Source organism: Crinia signifera, chromosome 1, assembly GCF_055691185.1.
Source record: "Crinia signifera chromosome 1, ASM5569118v1, whole genome shotgun sequence".
Classification (NCBI taxonomy): domain Eukaryota; kingdom Metazoa; phylum Chordata; class Amphibia; order Anura; family Myobatrachidae; genus Crinia; species Crinia signifera.
The window spans coordinates 106,832,607-106,853,836 of record NC_139217.1 but is presented as its reverse complement, the minus strand read 5'-3'; the positions used below and the strand labels follow the sequence as shown (position 1 = coordinate 106,853,836).

Sequence of the window (21,230 nt, the reverse complement as noted above, 5' to 3'; positions counted from 1 at the left end):
AACAGGCAAGGGACTTGGCAGTGCCTGGAGGGCTTCATTGAAGCCAGACAGGCTGTTGCTGGGTCCTCATTGCGTAAGCGGTATAGTGATACACAGCGGTATACTGAGTCTTGTTGTTTTCTACATAATAAGCTTGGCGTCTACTGCTTAAGCAATCAGTATTTTTCCTGCATTCAAAAATATTTGCGCCCCTTCCATTGCAGCCTGGTTTATTTCATGAGCTAATTTCTTCTTTGTTCTTACGCCTTAGTCACTGAGCAACCAGCTTATTAGATGCACCGGTGCATCTCATATCTTTATTGCTTAAAAGTACCAAACAGTAAGTGGATATGTGCCAACACAGATATTGGACTTGCATAAAATTTCGGGTACTTAAGGTCTGATTCAGGTTGGCTCGTTATTTTCCAAATTCTGTCCAAGGACCGATGTTGCGGGTCTGCGCATGCGTTTGGGTGAAAGTAGGCATGTGCAAACCCACTGTATGAATGCCTACACCAAGTATCACACTCGCAGAGGCGTTCGAACAGATGGAACTGGGAAGGGGGTGGACAGTGGTCTGTCACATGGGAACGCCCAGCATTTTCCGGGCGTGCCCACAAAAATGGTGGGTGCGCACAGAAAAACGCTGGGCATCCTCATGTGAACTCAGACATCTCAAAGCCTGCTTGTGGTGGGCGGGTGTCCTCAAATGACGGCAGTGCCCGTCCCAAATTCGGCCATGTCTGTGCCAAATAAAAGACAATCCAGACTATTTTATTTGTGTATGGGTAAAAATCATTCCATGGTCATCAATTATCGAATGTTTTTCGCCCATATGGCCACATGCGAATGTAAGTGATCACATCCACTCACATGCAAATCTGGCCATTCGCTTGGCGAAGGGGATGGGGGCAGGCATTCGCTCACCCTGTGGGCAGCGTTTACCTGCTTGCTAAGCAGTGAATGTATGCTGCCTAGTGAGCCAACCTGAATCAGGCCATTACTAGCATGAGTACATTAGATCAAAAACATAAAGAATTATTATATAAAGAATATATAAAGCAAAACATTCAGCTAACAACTGTCCTGATTTAAAAAATAAACTAAGAATGGTGCAAATGGAAGCGTATACTTTCTGTGAGGAAGTACAGTCAGTCACCTATACAGCTTAATACAATGGGGTACCAAAATAGATATTTGTATACCATGGTACGCCTTTTATTGGCGGTATATGGAAACCAGCAATCCAACCAAGTTCCTCTTCTGCCAGTGACCACAGCGCCCAGGACCACAAACAGTAGTTCCCAGAGACAGTACAAACTTTACTTTACCTTATAAATCTCAGTTCCTGCTATTTTATATATTGATCAAGAAATCAGGGTTTAATTAAATACATATATAGATAGATAGATGGTATATCACTTTATAAGGATATATTGAATTATAGCTATAAAAAGATGGATCTATAATGATGCCAAACACTGGTAAAATCGCCTTGAAACCACCATTGACATTTATCCCCTTCCCAAAAAGAGTCAATCTCTGAGTGCACTTTGCAGCCACCTGCTACATGACTAGATAATGGCTGAAGTCTGCCAAGGTTCACCACCACCGTGAGCCAAGAATATATGCTGTATCAAGGTTTATTAACAGAAAGCATGCAAGTCAGCAGCTGCCACAGGGACATCACAAAAGTCTTTTAGGGATATGACTACATTCATTATCCTTCATGTAACATGATTATGTATTGATTTCAATACAAACCACATTTTACTGACTGACTAATAATGGTGGTCTCTAGGCTGCATGTCTGCAAATCATCAGCACAGATTTCTATCTGTAAAAGTATGTATAAGCTGGAGACATTAAGCCCACCAGTAACACACATGCAACAGCTGCTGCTTTTGTAAATAGGTTTCAGTTCACAGCTTAAGAAACAGAGTCCCAAACTGTGACCCTCAAGCACCTTCAGAAACTGTATCTGACAAATGCATGACTATATTCTCTCCTATTTCTTAATAAAAGAAATATCTCAAAGAATTTTTCAAATCCTCAATTTAAAATTATTTTTATTAATCTGTAATATCATACTGAAGAGACAAACCTTTTCCCTTCCTTCAGTGTAATGTAAGGATCTCTTTAAAATAAGTAGTTTTGGTGTGAGGGTGACCTAACCTGTGCACCTCAACCTCCCCCTACGGCTGAACCCCAACCCCTGTACTTACGTATGGGATCCGCTGGGATTCTGATCATCAAGATTCCGCTGTCAGTCTTCTGTCTGTATTTAAACCGGATCCCATTACAAGTAATTGTTAAAGAACAATTAGTATGAAGATTCTCTTTTGTATCTACATTTGCTGGCATGGAAACTTGTCATTGTTTCTATGTTGTGCCAGAAAATAATCCATGAGCTTGCGGTCCTCTGCAGAAGAGAGAACTCACACCAAGTAACACTATAACATTGTATGGGTTCCTCTATCCAAATATTAACCAGCCACAACCTAACCATCACAATAATTAATGTCTAAAGCAGTGGTTCCCAAACTGTGTTTTGAATCACATGAATGACAAAGGAAGTATTCTCTTTAGTGATGAGAATGAAAAAGGGCCAAACTATCTACATTACAGAAAACTGTTGGACAGAAGCTCCCATGATTTTCCCGCTAGACTAATTTTATTCAAGTTTCCAAGAAACCCTAGATAGATGAAAGTATTAGCTGAATCTCCTATTATGGAAAACTGTTGATTGCAAACTAAAGCATTGCTTGATCAATAACCTTAGCTTTCCTGTGATGAATACAATGGGAAAGGGGAACATATGTACCTTGTTTTTTCCCTTGAAATATAATGCTAAAATATATGCATAAGGAGGCCCTTATTTTTTAACTTTAACCCCTAATCTTGTTCCAAATGACCAAAAAAAAAACAATCTATGCTAAGTTTTAGCTCAATCAGACAAATGCAAGGCGGCCCTCATTGACCCTAAAATTTTGAAATTTTATAAGGATAAGTGACAATAAATAGAATGGGGAAGGCAACTTGCGAAGCTGGGGGCAGAGCGCAGGTATAGGGTAAAAAAATATTTTTCGCTTTCACCCTCGTTTGTAAATAAAAGTCATTTTATTTGTAAAAACTTGTGCTTACTCGTTCATTTTGTTGTGGCATTATGATATAGGTCTGCCCCTGTTGTGTTGGTAGCCCTGACAAAGTTGGAAAACCATGTTTATAACCTCTCCATTTTTATAAAGTTATGTGTACATATAAGTATACTTATTTTGTTACCAAATATGGGTGCGATTTTTGGGGCAGGTTAAAAATAGCATCAAATCACAAATGTTACATTTGCCACAGCCCAGTGCACACTTTTTATACAAGGTCCTCCAACCGAAACATGGGGGGGGACCTCCCAATAAATGGAACCCCCAGGCTTCACCCATCCAGAGCTGAAGCCTGGGGCTGTCCACGCCCCCCCTGGGCTGTGGGGGCCAGGTTGATAATTAAAGTGTGAAAATTAGAATAAAAAACCATTGCTTTTGACAGGAGAACAACAAGTCCCAGAAGGCCTCTCCCGCATCCTGGGACTTGGCGAAAAACAAGTCCCAGTATTCGGGGCATTAATAAGCTCCCTTAGACTTGTATGTCACCTGTAAAAAGAATGTTACAATACACAGACACATAGAATAGTACAGCTTTGTTATCACCCCTTTTACACCACACATACACAAAACTCACACTCTTACATTTTTCATGTTGTTATTTCAGTACTTTTTCAAATGACCTTTTGGAGAATTCGATTCAGAACATTTTCGAACAATTGCTGGGGTTGCCTGGATGTGTCCACATAAATTTCTCTAAGAAGAAAAATCAGAATCTACTTATTTATTTAGCCCCCTCTAGAAGATAGTAGACAGGATCTGATTGGTTGGCCATAGCAACATCACATGTGAAGTAGAATACACATCTTAGTAAATTTCCCCCTATATGTGTTGTACAGATTTCCTTTATTTTTACACTGTTAGTAAAATGTATTACAGGTTGAGTATCCCTTATCCGAAATGCTCAAGACCCACTAGCATTCCGAATAAGGGATTTTTATGGTTTTTGGAATATATTTTTTTCACATACTTACCTGTCCCCTGGTGGGTCCCCGATGGTACCTCAGCATCCATTGAAGTCCTCCGGCATCCACGGCAGGCCTTCAGCTTCATCTCCGGCGTCTCCAGCGGTCCCAGGAGTGCATTGCGTGGGTTCCCAGGCGCGCCGGTGACGTCACCGGCACGCCTGGGAACTCGCGCAATGCACTCCTGGGACCGCTGGAGACGCCGGAGATGAAGCCGAAGGCCTGCCGTGGACGTCTGGTATCTAGGTAAGTATAAAAAAAGGGTCAGGGGGGGGGGGTGGGAAGAAAAAAAAAACGAACTATTCCAAAGAAAACATGCTTTTTGGAATAATTCGGAAAACGGATATACGCATACGGGATACTCAACCTGTATAAGCAATCTACCTTGCATGTGGCCACTTTTTGCCTTTTTTATTCCTCACTATGGGCCTGATTCAGACCTGCTTGCAATTTTGTGAAATTTCAGTAATCTGACAGTAATCTGTAAGGGGCACTCAGCACAGGGTAAGTCTGCCCTGAAAACTGGGTCTCACCCAGCGATGTGCCCGCAAAAATTTTACATCACACAGCCTTAGATGCCCTCCCGCGAGTGGTCTGGACACGTCTATGTTTCTGGGCCGCTCCCAAAAAACGCTGTATCCTGCCCTTGCAACATCGCATCATTGTGCTTATTATTTCCTCCTCAACTGATTTATGTTTTTTTTTAAATTTGGGCTTATAAAAAAATTGCCTTTAGCCAATCTACATCCAGTTTATGTTTAATAAATTGTGTTGGCGGGCGCTAAAATAACTTATACGTAATTCATTGTAATTGTGTTTAAAAAGAGATAATGTACAGTATATCTTTATGTATATACAGTATATATATATTGTATCAGCTATAATAAAGCTATTAATCAGCTACTTTAAAAAAAAATTGTATTTGGTACACCATATAGTTTCCTATGTACATTTCATTCATGTTTGTGATATTGGTAATTCATCTTTTAATTTAATTAATATGTAGCATCTTGGATTTTAAGCCATTTTATATTTTCACAGCATACTTGTATTTTACTGTATTTACATTATATATTAGTCTGCTTTTTGTGTGCAATTATATCTTAATGCAATATTTTTAGAGCATAAATTAACAAGGGCAACCATTTTCTCTGAATTGTAGAACCCATGTCACCGTTCAGTGGCGTAACTACTGTAAGGCAGCCCCAGCAGCAGCTTGGGGGAGCAAGCAGCAGCATGGTCTGTGTGGGCGCCGGCACCCGCTCGACACACTGACATGCTACTGCCTGCCTCTGCCCACTGCCTGAGCACTGGAGGTGAGTCAGCCGCAGCACGGGTGGGGCCATGGCAGAGATGACAAATTCCCCCACTGATTCAATTGACTGTACACAGAGCCTGCTATTGGCTACTGTGTACAGGATGGGCGGGCAGATGGGTGTGCTAGGGCGACCTGGGATGTGTCGGAGCCAAGGGAGGCAGCAGTGTATGCTGGTCTCTCTTCCTCTCTCCTGCTTCTGCTTCTCCATTATGCGTGTGACGTGATGGTGGGGAAACATGTTGGAGAGGAGCCTGGAGGGGGGAGGGGGGCGCCACAAACTTTTTGGCAGGGGGGAGCAAAATTTATAGTTACACCACTGTCACCGTTGCCTGATAGCCTGTAGCACATCCTAAACTGGATGTCCAAGTTGTTTTTTTTAAATTTTAAAATTCTTGCTGCTGCAAATCAATCATGAAAGTTGCCAAAATCTATACACTTACGACAGTTGTAAGCTATTACTTTTAGCGCTAAGATGTACCACTATGGTACAGAATGTGCTGTGTCAAGTCGGGTACACACTAAATTATATTTTAAATAAATTTGCAGGGAACAACGTTATTACGACACATTCTTAAAAACATCCAATGTGTATTCACTACAACTATAGAATAGAATAGAATACTTTATTTGTTATTAACAATACACTGCGATCAACGCACTGTCAACAAAATTTTCATACAAGTACCTACACAAAAGAACATTAAAAGAACAATTCCCATTTAATTTCTTGTCATTTAGCATGCGAACAGCAGTTGGAAAAAAGCTGTTTAGCATGCGTTTTGTACGTGCCGGCAGAGGCAGAACTCTGGGAGGCAATGGAGTCATCTGCCGCCGGGCTCCTGCTCTCAAGGGGGCACCTCTTCCAGTTTAAATCGCTTCTGTGGCTGAGTTCTGAAATATATGTTTTCTCTCTCTCTCTCTGGGCCTTATTTTGGTTCATTCTTTCTGACAAAATCCTTCTTAGATGGACAAAACCATGTGCACTGCAGGGGGGCAGATGTAACATGTGCAGAGAGAATTAGATTTGGGTGAGTAATTTTGTTTCTGTGCAGGGAAAATACTGACTGCTTTATTTTTACACTGCAATATAGATCTCACTTTGAAGTAAAACCCCTCCCAAATCTAATTCTCTCTGCACATGTTACATCTGCCCCACCTGCAGTGCACATGGTTTTGCCCATCTAAGAAGGATTTTGTCAGAAAGAATGAACCAAAATAAGGCCCTCTCTCTCTCTCTCTCTCTCTCTCTCTCTCTCTCTCTCTCTCTCTCTCTCTCTCTGTATATACAGTTTATACAGTATATAATGTATTACCCATAACAGACTATATATATTTTGATTAATGTTGTGTGTGTATGTCTGTGTGGGGGGGTGGGGGGGGAGGGGGGGGCACCAATATTCATCTTGCCTCCGGGCAACTGGGACAAACTTATGCCACTGCGTGCCGGGACACTGCAGAACCGTTTTTTCGATGGCAAAATATCAAAGACCTCATAATTCGGATGACTGGGATCTGCTAAGATACGATTTGCTTTTAGCACTCTGTTATTATACAGATCACGGGTGTGCGGTAGAGACACCCCAATAATTTTACTTGCAGTTTTTATCACTCGGTCTGCTCTGCCGCAGTACAGTTCCCAAACCATACTACAATCCCATACGTTAAAAAACTCTCCACGATTCCCTAATAATATCTATAGCGATGCCTGCTCCCGCATTCCACAAGTGGCAATCCCTGTTGTCTGTACATGCAACTCAATTTGGAGATGCCCAATGGGGGCATTACCACACCCTTCCCCCACCATTGCTACTGTCAACTGCAATGGTATTTGCAAATGCCGATCCTGGCATCACTGCCGGGTTGTCGTGAACAATAATCATGTAGTGTATACCCAGCAGTGTTAAAAACAAAACAAAACAGCTACATACACAGCTTTACTGTGAACAAAATGTAACTCTCTCTGCACATGTTACATCTGCCCCACCTGCAGTGCACATGGTTTTGTTAATTAAAGGAGTTTGCTTTTGCAAACCAACCTGAATCACCCCCACTGCCCATAATATATTGCAAATGATATCCAAAGCTATGTATACAGGCTCTTTATTTTCACTTCAGATGTTTATTCTTTCATGCATTTTAGCAAATGTACTATAGGGTGAATATCTAGCTCTACCTTATCTACATGGTACAAATATGTCCTTATACACCAAGCCTCAATACACCATGCGGCATGAGACACTCAAAAAATATATATATTGGGGGAAATTTACTAAGAATTTGAATTTGAATTTGTAAGCGACATACGCCGTCGTATGTCATTTACAAATTCATATTCCCAGAGGCAAATTTAGAAAGCAGTTGTATTTGCAGATGTCGCATGGATTTGTAATACGAATTCAGATGGGCAGCCTGCACGGATCAGGCATAACCAGACCCAGGCATAACCAGACCCAGGCCACGGGGAGGGAAGGTTAGGCATTTAGGGGGGGGGGGGGGGGGTTAGGTGGTGGGGTATGAGGGTTAGACACCAGTGGGGAGAGTTGGGGCTAAGCTGTGGGGTGGGAGGGTTAGGGGGGCAGTGGGAAGATAAGTATACTTACCAGACCCCTGTTGGGATTCCTTCCATTGAGATGCCAGCATCGGTATTCTGACCACCGGCATCCCCACTGCTGGTCATCTGTATGTATCCCAGTCACATATGCCCTTTATAATTGTACACTGGATTGCAGAGCCGACCAAGGAATGCAGTCATACATATACATATATATTTATTATTTATTTATTAACAGTTTCTTATTTAGCGCATACATATTCCGCAGCGCTGTACAGAGAATATTTGAACATTCACATCAGTCCCTGCCCCAGTGGACCTTACAATCTATATTCCCTACCACATGTACACGCACACACATACATTCTAGGGTTAATTTTGTTGGTAGCCAATTAACCTACCTGTATATTTTTGGATTGTGGGAGGAAACCCGAGTACCCGGAGAATATAAAAACTCCGCACAGTTATTTATAGTTATATATATATATATATATATATATATATATATATATATATATATATATATTACTGCTTTCCTAGCACGGCGCCCGTCTCATTGATTGTATGCCTTAAGTTTAAGGTACTTAAGGCATACAATCAACGCAATGGACCCGATTTTTTAATCCCATGGATCTTATGCATCCATAAGATGCACAAGATCCATGAGATCCATGAGATAAAAAATCGTGAGCCCCCAATAACCATTGTTAACGCCACCAGCACTATCAACAACAACCCGAAGCGTGGCGAGCGCAGCGAGCCCGCGAGGGGCGGCGGTACGCGTCCTCCGACCTTTTCATACCCCCACTATCCACGTCGGCGTGGAGTTGATTTTATATAGTGTGGCGAGAGCAGCGAGCCACCGAGCCCGAAGCGTGGCGAGGGGACGCGGACTACTTTACATGTATTCTGCGTCCCCTCGCGGGGCTCGCTGTGCTCGCCACACTATATAAAATCATGAGATGCTTGCAATGTAAAAATCTCGTCAATCTCGTCGATCGCGTCGATTGCATCATCTCATGCATTTTATGCTGCACAAACACATAAGATGCATGAGATGCTTGAGATATCAGCCCCACACATACAATCTAGATCGTGGGCGCCGTGCTAGGAAAGCAGTACCATATATATATATATATATATATATACAAACTCCAAAATAATGGCACTCCAGAGGCAAGGTACAGCATATGAAAAAAGCGTGATGTTTTAATACACGCTTTTTTCATATGCTGTACCTTGCCTCTGGAGTGCCATTATTTTGGAGTTTGTGCATTGATCTTTCATTGGGCACCGGGGCCCGCTGTTCACGTATTCTTATTCGCATCATTGAGTGCCGGCAGATTTGGACTATCTATATATATATATATATATATACATGTTTTTATGTATGTAATATATGTGCTGGGTTAATCCCCGGGTGATTAACTGATTTCGCTGTGCTCCTTGCCGCACCTGGGATTCGACATATACCAATACAGTGTTAAGCCTGCATCCCGCTCCCTGTTCTCTATGTAACAGTTTATGCTGATTCAGCATTCACCCTGATTGCAGCACTGTGCCTGGCAATGGAACAGATTTCCAAGCTCAGGGGTAGCAAGTATATTCCAAAGGAACCTAATATTTTATATATGGCACTTCACAAGCAACACTTATACTGTAGGTAAAATGAGACTTGTGTATGTGTATGTCAATTGCACCCTGCAACATATACCTATATCAGTGGCTTGCAGTGCACCCAAGTTAATGTATTTTTCTTAGGCCATGTGCAGATCCGGATTTAACCCGGATTTATCCAGATTTACCCGGATCTCAAAATGGGATCTTATTAGCTATCAGCTGTCACATGTTTTGGCTCCAAAACATGTGACAGCCGGATAGCCAATAAGATCCCAATTTGAGATCCGGGCAAATCTGGTCAAATCCGGGTTAAATCCAGATCTGCACATGCCTCATTTTTATTTACATTTACCTTGCTGGTTGTGGCCAGAGTTCTTCCAGGATGGCAGCTTCATCATGTGCCAAGCTCCTTGGCCGCGCTGAGGCTGCTGTGAGACTATCTTCGTTGCCTGTTTTTTTGCTCTGGACAGAGGGAATATCTGTCCCGATTATCTTCTCCACAGTTCTGACTACCTTTTGAAGTCTGCATTTGTCTCTCTCGCTGCCGGAGCCACACCAGACCAGTATTGAGGAGCACAGTACAGACTCCACAATTGCAGAGTAGAAGAGGACTAGAAGCTTCTGTGGGATGTTGAACTTCCTCAGTTGCCTAAGGAAGAATCGCCTCTGCTGCGCTTTTCCAACAATAGATTTGGGTTTATAGGGAAAGCAAGTCTCTATGTGATGCACTTTCAGGAAAAGAGTATTTAAAGAATAAAAATTAACCTTTAATTCATTTGTTTAAGATGCGAAATATTTAAAATCATACATACAACATATAACAATTAAGGACAATCTAAAAAGGATATAGTTATCCTGACGTGGCAGAGGAAAGAATGTTTTATACTGTGTTTGCAATCATTGGGTATAATAGCAGAGATAGGGACGGTGCCACTCAGCTTTATTTAGTGTGGAAATTCAAATAAGTGTAATTCTTTAATCGTTTTAATAGCTAGAGTGTTTTAAGGAGCAGACACAGGTCGGCGTCCCGGCCGTTCTGGTCCTGCACTGCTGGCTTTTGTTATAAATAGATGCAATTAATGTGTTCCTTTACATATTAGGAGTCTGCGGATAATTCTGCTTAAATTAGCCTGTAAGCGCTTCTCATCAAAGGATACACAGAGTTTAAGACAGCGCAGCGCTGTAGACACGGACAGAGATAAGTGATCTCTTCCGTGCAGTCAGCGCCTGGTCCGGCAGAAGTCTGTCTAGAGGTGCGGGTTCGTTACCGCGCACTCCCTGTGGACTCTCCAATGTGAGTCACTGGCAGCGTCCGCTATAAGCAGAGAGACGCGCCACAGATCAAGGGATGCGGCACCCAATGATGTTTCCTATCTAAGCAATTCAAATTAGATACATTTCAATTTACAAAGTATAACATTCGCCTCTGCCCACGTGAAACGCCGACGTACGTTTCGCACAGAGCTTTTTCAAGGCCAACCGGATGGCCGTCAGGGGAGCCTTAATATACTACGTATCTCATGAATATTCATGGGATGCGGGGGTGTGCGCTTCAAGACGCTTCTGTCATTGGTGGGTCTTGTACTATTGCCGCTGGATCGTTATTGGCAGGTATATTATGTTTCCATAATTCATTCTCCCTAATGCCTCTTATGAGTATGACATTTTCACCTGATATGTGAAGTGTATCATCCATGTATATGCGTACCTCAGATTTTATTGTTTTGATATGAGTGAAAATAAATTGTGAAAAGAACGTGCTGAAACTGCAAAGTAAAAAGTGACAAACAAACTGTGATTCCAAAAGTGCCCTGCCTCATCTCTGATGCTCCATATATATATCCCCCAATAGGGGTTAATATTAGTGACATTTGCGATAATAATAAATAATTAAGAAAAATAAAGGATATAAAATATATAGAATATAAAAGATAAAAAATAAAAAATATATATAATAGTAATAAAAAATATATATGTGAAAATATTAAATGGAATATTAAGGTGGAGGAATATGACTAGAGGTCATTAAATATAGTGTATTGTGAATTCTAGTGTAGGGATTGCACCCTTCAGTGTGGTGATAATATCAAACACCATGAACTTACATGGTATTCTTGTACTTTGACCAATAATAGGTGTGGTGAACATATTTTACTGGAAAGGATGATGAAATAGGTAAAATACCTATTTTCTCGTGACAATCAAATCGTCACTGTGCTTATAAGTGCGGGGTTGGTGTGTTCAATTAAAATCCAAGTTTCTTTCAAGTGAAATCTTATTAGTATACATTTTAATTCTTATTCTATACCCTCTTTTGATTTTATATTATCGTATGAGAGGGGAGGGGAGGGGGAAATTTTAAGAATTATATTTATACAGAATCACTGCCCAATGTATCAATGGGCTGCCCTTTATGAAGATATAGGATGGGGATCTGATGAATGTCCGATCCATAAGCTATCAGGTCTTGAGGTGTCTTGAGAAATAATGATTTTTAGATTGGACAATATCTATCAATATCTTTATTCGCTGGAACGCTACTATATTAAGATAGTACTCAATTTCACAACAGTGTTTCTTTTATATACATATCATAGAATCGGATGATGAGGCCCTAGATAATAGTATGTTAGGCAGTGTCATATCATGATAAGAAAATCCTGGAACGGAGAAGGGAGGAAGGCAAACATAAAAAAGGAGGAGGAATAATATACGTTGTCAGAAAACTGGATCTAGAGGAAAACTGTGTAGTTATTCTCCTCATTCAGGCCATGTGGTGTCATAGTTCCCATGAGGAAGATCAGTCGAGTTTCTTGTTTGAATAACTCTCTGTCCCAGTCTCCTCTCCTAATGCCCATCTCAACCTTGAGCATGCCATATGCTTTCAGGCCCACTGCATTTCCCTGATGAAATTTAAGGAAATGTCTGGCCACTGGGGTGAGGGTTTTCATGTTTTCCCGGTCTCTCTGGGCATTTTTGATGCTCGTGAGATGTTCTGACAGTCTCTTTTTAAAAGGTCTCCGGGTCTTCCCTATATAATGTTTGCCACACGGACATTCCAAGTTATAGATGATTCCTGCCGTGTCGCAAGAGATGTAATGGCCAATTTTCCAGGTTTTGTTGAACCTGTCCACATATGAGTCTTTCCGTACTGTTAGAGAACAAAATTTACAAGTACCGCATTTGTAAAAACCCTTTTTGGTTATAATGGGTCTCGTGCTTCTTTCTGCGCATCCTTGAAGAACTTTCAGAGGAGAGCGAGGCCACAGACCCCAAACCACAAGTCCTAAAAAAGAAATCGACCTTTCTACCAGATATATCCATCTGCCCTCAGGTCAAAACTTACCTTGAAATGGTTAGTAGAGATTTGAACGAAATTCAAACCAATAAATCTCTGAGAGCTTCCAATGACAATTTAAACCCACAAGAACGGTATGCCCTAAATGAAATCCGAAAATGGGAGGATACTATAATCAAGCCCTCGGATAAAGGGGGCAACATAGTCTTGTGGGCTCGCGATAAATATGTCAAAGAACTCAGATTACAACTGGGAGATAAAGCGTGCTACAAACCCTGTACTTTAACCCCACAGACGATTACCTCAATATATACCAACAAATGTTGAATGAAGCATTTAAAAATGGTGTTATTACAAAATCACAATTTGAGTTTTTAGAGGTAAAACATGTGAAAATTCCGACTCTATACTTGCTTCCCAAGATTCACAAAAATGGGGAGAATCCACCAGGTAGACCTATTGTCTCGGGAATAGGGAGTCTGAGTGAGAAAGCCAGCCAATTTATTGATGTACATCTGAGAAAATATGTAACAACTCTGCCATCATACGTACGCGATACGATGGATGTTCTTAATAAAATTCAAGACATCATCCTAAACAAAGAGACTTGGCTTATTACTTGTGATGTGGAGAGTCTCTACACGAGTATAATACATGAATATGGCATTGAATCCACCAGATACTTTCTCAGTATGGACCGTGAGACTCCCATACATGCCTTCATCATACAACTCCTACGCTTTGTTTTAACTCGGAATTATTTCGTCTGTGAGGATAAGTTCCACCTCCAGGTGCGGGGGACTGCGATGGGGAGCACTTGTGCCCCCACGTATGCAAACCTGTACCTGGGGTGGTGGGAACGAGAGCACGTTTTTACTGAGGCCAATGAGATCTATACCAGCCATATCCTCCTTTGGCTCCGCTATATAGATGACCTGCTCCTAATATGGGAAGGTGACAAAGATCTATATATTCAATTCATCAATATGCTCAATAAGAACAATCTTAACCTCCGATTAACATTCAATATGAGTCAAACTGAGGTGGAATACCTGGACCTACGGATTAAGATTGAGGAAAATGGAGTTATAACAACAGACTTGTTTCGGAAGGATACGACAACGAATTCTCTGCTACACAAGAATAGCTCGCACTTCCCACCTGTAAAGAAAGGGCTCCCCAAAGGAGAATTCCTTCGTATCAAAATGAATTGCTCTGAAGAAGGGACATACGAGCAAAGGGCAGATGAGCTGAGTATGAGACTGAAAAATAGAGGTTACAGTAACCGGTCCATACACAAGGCCAGAAAAGCAGTCAAAAAAATTTCCAGAGAGACACTCCTGATCCCCAAAACCAAGAATGAAACAGGACAGGAAAAAGTGAGATTTGTAGGAACATTTTGCCAAGAGTGGAAGGAAATACAGTACACTCTGAATAAACACCTGGATATCCTAAAGACTGATACAGATCTAGATAAAATCTTGGGTACCAAGATAGACATCAGCTGGAGGCGGAGTCAAAATTTGAGAGACACACTGGTCCACAGCCATCTTGAAAGAAGCACGAGACCCATTATAACCAAAAAGGGTTTTTACAAATGCGGTACTTGTAAATTTTGTTCTCTAACAGTACGGAAAGACTCATATGTGGACAGGTTCAACAAAACCTGGAAAATTGGCCATTACATCTCTTGCGACACGGCAGGAATCATCTATAACTTGGAATGTCCGTGTGGCAAACATTATATAGGGAAGACCCGGAGACCTTTTAAAAAGAGACTGTCAGAACATCTCACGAGCATCAAAAATGCCCAGAGAGACCGGGAAAACATGAAAACCCTCACCCCAGTGGCCAGACATTTCCTTAAATTTCATCAGGGAAATGCAGTGGGCCTGAAAGCATATGGCATGCTCAAGGTTGAGATGGGCATTAGGAGAGGAGACTGGGACAGAGAGTTATTCAAACAAGAAACTCGACTGATCTTCCTCATGGGAACTATGACACCACATGGCCTGAATGAGGAGAATAACTACACAGTTTTCCTCTAGATCCAGTTTTCTGACAACGTATATTATTCCTCCTCCTTTTTTATGTTTGCCTTCCTCCCTTCTCCGTTCCAGGATTTTCTTATCATGATATGACACTGCCTAACATACTATTATCTAGGGCCTCATCATCCGATTCTATGATATGTATATAAAAGAAACACTGTTGTGAAATTGAGTACTATCTTAATATAGTAGCGTTCCAGCGAATAAAGATATTGATAGATATTGTCCAATCTAAAAATCATTATTTCTCAAGACACCTCAAGACCTGATAGCTTATGGATCGGACATTCATCAGATCCCCATGCTATATCTTCATAAAGGGCAGCCCATTGATACATTGGGCAGTGATTCTGTATAAATATAATTCTTAAAATTTCCCCCTCCCCTCCCCTCTCATACGATAATATAAAATCAAAAGAGGGTATAGAATAAGAATTAAAATGTATACTAATAAGATTTCACTTGAAAGAAACTTGGATTTTAATTGAACACACCAACCCCGCACTTATAAGCACAGTGACGATTTGATTGTCACGAGAAAATAGGTATTTTACCTATTTCATCATCCTTTCCAGTAAAATATGTTCACCACACCTATTATTGGTCAAAGTACAAGAATACCATGTAAGTTCATGGTGTTTGATATTATCACCACACTGAAGGGTGCAATCCCTACACTAGAATTCACAATACACTATATTTAATGACCTCTAGTCATATTCCTCCACCTTAATATTCCATTTAACCCCTTCCTGACACAGCCAGTTTTTGCCTTCCTGACAGAGCCCTTTTTTTCAAATCTGACATGTATCACTTAAGTGGGGATAACTTTTTTTTGCTTTTACTTATCCCAGTGATTTTGAGATTGTTTTCTCGTGACACATTGTACTTCAAGTTAGTGGTAAATTTGGGTCGATACAGTCTGTGTTTTTTTGTGAAAAATACCAAAATGTCGTAAAAAAATGGAAAATTTAGCAATTTGCAAAATGTTAAATTTTCTGCTTGTGAGACAAATAATCATACCACTCAAAATAGTTAATAACTAACATAGACCATATGTCTACTTTATGTTTCCATCATTATTTCAACTTCCTTTTAATTTTTTTGGACACTAGGAGGCTTACAATATGAATAGCAAATTCTCAAATTTTCAAGAAAATTTCAAACACTGATTTTTTTAGGGACCAGTTCAGTTCTGATGTGACTTTGAGGGACTTGTATGTGAGACACCCCCATAAATGATGCCATTTCAAAAACTGCACCCCTCACAGTATTCAAAACAGCATTTTGGAAGTTTGTTAACCCTTTAGGTGTTTCACAGGAATTAAAACAAAGTGTAGGTGAAATTTCAAAATTTCATTTTTTTTGCAGATTTGCAATTTTAATACATTTTTCTAAGGAACACAGTAGATTTTACTAGAGAAATGTAACTAAAAATTGATTCCCCCAATTCTTTTGTTTTCATAAATATCCTATATGTGGCCCTAGTGTGCACGTTGACCAAACCACAGGCTTCATAATAGAAGGAGCACCTACTTGATTTTGGAGCCTCCTTTTTATGAGATTATTTTTTAGGCACCATGTAGGTTTCTAGGCACCATAAGATGCTAAAATTTAGGAACCCCCCCACAAGTGACCCCATTTTGCAAACTACACCCCTCAGGGAATTCATCTAGGGGTATAGTGTACATTTCAAACCCCCAGGGGTTTCACCAATTGTGGTACAACTGGGCAGTGAAAATGAAAAATTAAATTTTTTACACAAAAATGCAGTTCTGGCTCAAAATTTTTCATTTTCACAAGGAATGAAGGAGACAAAGCACCCCAAAATCTGTGCCCCAATTTCTCCCGAGTACGGCAATGCCTCACATGTGACCAAAAAATACCATTTGGGTGCATGGCAGGACTCAGAAGGGAAGGAGTGATTTTTGGATTTTGCAGCTCAGATTCTGGTGGAATGTTGGTGGGTGCTATGTCGCATTAGCAAGACCCCCGAAGCACCAATACAGTGGAACCCCCCCACAAGTGACCCCATTTTGCAAACTACACCCCTCAGGGAATTCAACTAGGGGTATAGTGTACATTTCAAACCCCCAGGGGTTTCACCAATTTTGATACAACTGGGCTGTGCAAATGAAAAATTAAATTTTTTACACAAAAATGCAGTTCTGGCTCAAAATTTTTCATTTTCACAAGGTATGAAGGAGAAAAAGCACCCCAAAATTTGTGCCCCAATTTCTCCCGAGTACGGCAATGCCTCATGTGTGACCAAAAAATGGCAGGACTCAGAAGGGAAGGAGTGATATTTGGGGTTTGCAGCACAGATTCTGGTGGAATGTTGGTGGGTGCTATGTCGCATTAGCAAGACCCCCGAAGCACCAATACAGTGGAACCCCCCCACAAGTGACCCCATTTTGCAAAAAACACCCCTCAGGGAATTCAACTAGGGGTATAGTGTACATTTCAAACCCCCCGGGGTTTCACCAATTTTGATACAACTGGGCTGTGCAAATGAAAAATTAAATTTTTTACACAAAAATGCAGTTCTGGCTCAAAATTTTTCATTTTCACAAGGTATGAAGGAGAAAAAGCACCCCAAAATCTGTGCCCCAATTTCTCCCGAGTATGGCAATGCCTCATATGTGACCAAAAAATACCAGTTGGGTGCATGGCAGGACTCAGAAGGGAAGGAGTGATTTTTGGATTTTGCAGCTCAGATTCTGGTGGAATGAATGGTGGGTGCACCCCCAAAAAGTTGCTGATCAGTTAATTTATACTGATCAGCACAAAAGGGGGGGCAGCAGGGGGGGCAGCAGTCAGTTGCACAGGCAGCACAACCTTTGGTGCAACTGACAGGTATATATATAAAAAAAAAAAAACCTGCACCCCCAAAAAGTTGCTGATCAGCACAGATATACTGATCAGCACAAAAGGGGGGGGGGCAGCAGACACAAAATATAGCACTCTCTGTCACTATCTCTCACTATCTGTCACTATCTGTCACTATCTGTCACTATCTGTAACTATCTGTCACTCTATGACACTGCAGCAGCAGCACACAGGAAGTGACAAGATCCAGGAAGCATCCAGCTGCTGGCAGCACGCTACCAGCGGTGATCAGGTAAGTATCAGGCAAGGATCAGGTATGTATATCATGACAGATTGGTCGGTGACCGCTCTGCACGCAATTCCAGACCGGAATTGCGTCTGCAGCGCAGTCACCGTTAGTTTAAATCACGCGCCATGGCTGTGATTTGTCTGTCGGTCCGACGGACCAATCACAGCCTTGGGGGCAGGTGGGGTGAGGTGTGGTCATCACCGGTGACCCCCTCACGCCCCCTCACACCCGGCGGTGATTGATCCCTGTGTTACCGAGCGTCAGATTCGCGTCTGATTCGCGTCTGATTCGCCGGTAACACAGGAAAACGCTGCGATTGGTTGTTCACATTGAACAGCCAATCGCAGCGATCGCCGACGGGGGGGAGGCATCGCCGCCCCCCCTGGGCATGCTGGGACATGTCTGCTGTCAGGGAAAGCAGACATCGTCCCTCTGTCACCGCGTCCCTAGATGCGGTGACAGTTTAAAGTCATGACGTATATATACGTCATGTGTCGGGAAGTACATCCCGGCCATGACGTATATATACGTCAAATGTCGGGAAGGGGTTAATATTTTCACATATATATTTTTTATTACTATTATATATATTTTTTATTTTTTATCTTTTATATTCTATATATTTTATATCCTTTATTTTTCTTAATTATTTATTATTATCGCAAATGTCACTAATATTAACCCCTATTGGGGGATATATATATGGAGCATCAGAGATGAGGCAGGGCACTTTTGGAATCACAGTTTGTTTGCCACTTTTTACTTTGCAGTTTCAGCACGTTCTTTTCACAATTTATTTTCACTCATATCAAAACAATAAAATCTGAGGTACGCATATACATGGATGATACACTTCACATATCAGGTGAAAATGTCATACTCATAAGAGGCATTAGGGAGAATGAATTATGGAAACATAATATACCTGCCAATAACGATCCAGCGGCAATAGTACAAGACCCACCAATGACAGAAGCGTCTTGAAGCGCACACCCCCGCATCCCATGAATATTCATGAGATACGTAGTATATTAAGGCTCCCCTGACGGCCATCCGGTTGGTTTTGAAAAAGCTCTGTGCGAAACGTACGTCGGCGTTTCACGTGGGCAGAGGCGAATGTTATACTTTGTAAATTGAAATGTATCTAATTTGAATTGCTTAGATAGGAAACATCATTGGGTGCCGCATCCCTTGATCTGTGGCGCGTCTCTCTGCTTATAGCGGACGCTGCCAGTGACTCACATTGGTGAGTCCACAGGGAGTGCGCGGTAACGAACCCGCACCTCTAGACAGACTTCTGCCGGACCAGGCGCTGACTGCACGGAAGAGATCACTTATCTCTGTCCGTGTCTACAGCGCTGCGCTGTCTTAAACTCTGTGCATCCTTTGATGAGAAGCGCTTACAGGCTACGGCCGGCGCTGCCTTTGTTATTTGTGATAGTGTGACTACATTTAAAGCGGATCAGGCGCTGACTGCACGGAAGAGATCACTTATCTCTGTCCGTGTCTACAGCGCTGCGCTGTCTTAAACTCTGTGTATCCTTTGATGAGAAGCGCTTACAGGCTAATTTAAGCAGAATTATCCGCAGACTCCTAATATGTAAAGAAACACATTAATTGCATCTATTTATAACAAAAGCCAGCAGTGCAGGACCAGAACGGCCGGGACGCCGACCTGTGTCTGCTCCTTAAAACACTCTAGCTATTAAAACGATTAAAGAATTACACTTATTTGAATTTCCACACTAAATAAAGCTGAGTGGCACCGTCCCTATCTCTGCTATTATACCCAATGATTGCAAACACAGTATAAAACATTCTTTCCTCTGCCACGTCAGGATAACTATATCCTTTTTAGATTGTCCTTAATTGTTATATGTTGTATGTATGATTTTAAATATTTCGCATCTTAAACAAATGAATTAAAGGTTAATTTTTATTCTTTAAATACTCTTTTCCTGAAAGTGCATCACATAGAGACTTGCTTTCCCTATAAACCCAAATCTGTACGTTTTTTCTTGTCCAGTGGTAGCACGCCTCAGTCCAAAATTATGAAATTATCTATGACAATGAGGTCTTTTGTCTAAAATAAAAAAAAGGTTTTTTCCTTTTTCCCTACACTCACCAGTGCGACTGACAGTCCCATTCCCTTATCCCTTTCTTTTGTCTTTTCCAACAATAGTATCAGTGTTAGGCCCCCATTTAAGGTCCCGGGAGATTGTGGTTCCTAGGAACTTGAAGGAGTCCACTAGCAACACCACACTGTCAGCAATTGTTAGCGGAGGAACACCAGCAGCCTTCTTCCTAAAGTCCACTACCATCTCAACGGTTTTGAGTGGGTTAAGCTCTAGATGGTTGTTGCTGCTGCACCACCGGGCCAATTGGACCACTTCTTATTAGATATTAGGGATATTAGATGGGAATTCTATTGAAGATGGGATGTTACCCATATCAACCAATCAGATTTTACTTCTAATTCATTTAGCGCTTCTAGAAGATAATAGATAGAATCTGATTGGTTGATATAGGCAATTTCCCATTTTCAATAGAACTCCCATCCTAGTAAATTTACCCTGGTGGGAGTGGAGACCTGACTTGTGGGGCCCTTTAGGAATTTGCTATGGGATCCGCAAAGTTCTACTTACACCCCTGCAGCCAATCATTTTCAAGGACAGCCCTATTTTGTTTAAATGTTATGAGAGTGTCCCAGGAGGGAAACTCAACTTCCATGCATGATCGCAGAGTTCAGAAGGAGATGGGACATGTGTTTCTGACAGATCATTTGCAGCTGGCATGGGGTTGGTGCAAATCGAGATACAGAACTAATCAGTGGCAGATAAGCAAACATGTACTGTTGTATGTAATAGATGCGTTGACTGACTTACACAGGGATCAGCCACGCTGTGCATTTTACAGCTTCACCTTGGACATAGCATTTGGCTTCCCTTCCCCTCCTCAATAAGCCTACCCCAGACCCCCATTGCCTAGGAAATGCACAGCACTGCCAATCCCTGGAGTAAGGTGGCCAGCACATATATTGTATCACATACAGTATTACATGTATGTTTATATGTGCTAATGTGCAGTTGGTGTACTATATTTCACCTTTTCATTTATTTTATACTATATATTATTTGTTCACTATTTCCTAATTTTCTAGTATTAGTTTTCTTAT

General features: G+C 41.4%; 1 protein-coding gene across 1 annotated transcript in view; it reads left to right on the top strand.

Annotated features, from left to right (window-relative positions):
* PALLD (palladin, cytoskeletal associated protein) overlaps positions 1–21,230 on the top strand; it is a 350,163-nt gene that overhangs the window by 7,022 nt on the left and 321,911 nt on the right. The gene's annotated exons all lie outside the window — the stretch shown is intronic.